A 2237-nucleotide genomic window follows, 5' to 3' on the forward strand; every position below is an offset into this window, starting at 1 on the left:
CCCACATGCCACAGAGCAACTAAGCCCGTGGGCCACAACTACTGAGCCTGCGCTCTACAGCCCGTGAGCCACAACTACTGAAGCCTGCGTGCCTAGAGCCCATGCTCCGCAACAAGAGATGCCACCACAATGAGAAGCCCGCGCACCGCAACAAAGAGTAGCCCCTGCTCGCCGCAACTAGAGAAAGCCCGCGTGCAGCAGTGAAGACCCAACACAGCCAAAAATAATAAGATAAATAAATTTATTTAAAAACGTTAACTCCATGGACTTGATGTTTTTGTCCTTATTTGAATATTTTCCCAGGGTTCCAATTTTCATATGTTCCTAGGTTTACGTTTTGCTACCAGGTACTATTTGTATACCTTCCTCGGGTTTTAGTAATCTTATTCAACCCAAAATAAGAATAATACTGTAACAGACAAATTAAGTTGAAATTTATGGGTTAGCAACTGGCTGATCTTTAGTTAGGTCATCCATAAAACCTAGTTGCACAGACCAAATATTCTTTGGTCTCCTTTTATAACAAAATATCACTTGTTATGTCATGGGACATTTTAAGACCTTACTTTTATATAGATTGTAAATTTTTGACACTTGAACTTTCCCAAAATCATCTGGCCCATTGGCCTGTCATTATGGTATGGTGATCTCGCTGGCTAGCATTATTTAAAGCTTTTATGTGCGTCATTAGGATAATTAATGAGGCTATCCAGCTCCGTCCGGAAGAATGCAAGTTTTGTTGTCAGTTTTCCTCTATAGAACATTTGGCTACTTCATCATTTTGCAACATACTGCAACCAACTTTCTGCTTGTTTACTGTTATGTGACCGTTAGAGGTGATTAACTGTTGAACCATCTTTCTACTTGGTCTGAGTGACTGTCCAGTTCTTCCTATTTCTTGATATGGTTCAACATTTTCCAGGATTATCTGGCTTGCCCAACACCCCTTTGTTTCTTCTTAACTGATTAAACAGGAACAAATACATATATACACATACATGCGTGTATATATACATATACATGTACATATGCACATACTTAGCAAAAAACATATATATTACTTTTTAAGATCAGTATTGAATTATACATACCATGTTACAATCATCCTTTTATGACTGTTTTAACACACTTGAGCATCATTATGAACACTTGGCCTCTTATATAACAAGCAGTTCCAATTAACCATATTTTTAAATGCTCAAATTGTGAGAACTTGGCCAGTGGAAGTTGCATTAAGCTAGCTTCTTTTAACTCTTAGCACTTTATCTGTTATCTGTAAACACTTTCTCGTTTTTGGAAGTAAGGTGGTCCAAACCCATTCCAAAATTTTCACTGCTCCAAGACGTGAGTATACTGTCCTTTTTTTTGGCCTCACTCAGCATGTGGAACACCAGTTCCCCAACCAAGGAGCAAACCTGCACCCCATGCAGTGGAAGCGTGGAGTCTTAACCACTAGACTGCTGGGCAACTCCCAAGATGTGAGAATAGATCTCCTCCACCTCCTGCCCAAAGAGTTCTAGATTCTTTTAATACAGAGTAGTAGAAAAGACCAAAATCTGGGCACTAGGGATGTCCGTGACCATTGAGAGTGAGCAAAAGTCCTGCTGCTACTACAGCCACTGCTATCAGGACACTTCTTAGACTTTATAGAAAACCTTCAAAACTCCACCAAAAGCTATTAAAACTAATAAATGAATTCAGTAAAGTTGCAGGATACAAGGTTAATATACAGAAATCCGTTGCATTTTTATACGCTAATAATGATCTATCAGAAAGAGAAATCACGAAAATAATCCCATTTACAATCACATCAAAAAGAATAAAATACATAGGGAATAAATTTAACCAAGGAAGTGAAATACCTATACTCTGAAAACTATAAGATACTCATTAAGGAAATTGAAGGTGTTACAGATAAATGGAAAGATGCCCTGTGTTCATGGATTGGAAGAATTCATATTGTTAAAACGTCCATACTACCTGCAGAAAACTATAAGAAGGCACTGATGAAGAAATTAAAGTTGATACAAATAGATGGAGAGATATACCATGTTCTTGGATTGGAAGAATCAACACTGTGAAAATGACTATACTACCCAAAGCAATCCAAAGATTCAATGCAATCCCTGTCAAACTACCACTGGCATTTTTCACAGAACTAGAACAAAAAATTTCACAATTTGTATGGAAACACAAAAGACCCTGAATAGCCAAAGCAATCTTGAGAAAGAAAAATG

This window comes from Physeter macrocephalus, chromosome 14 (genome assembly GCF_002837175.3).
Source record: "Physeter macrocephalus isolate SW-GA chromosome 14, ASM283717v5, whole genome shotgun sequence".
NCBI classification, from domain to species: Eukaryota; Metazoa; Chordata; class Mammalia; order Artiodactyla; family Physeteridae; genus Physeter; species Physeter macrocephalus.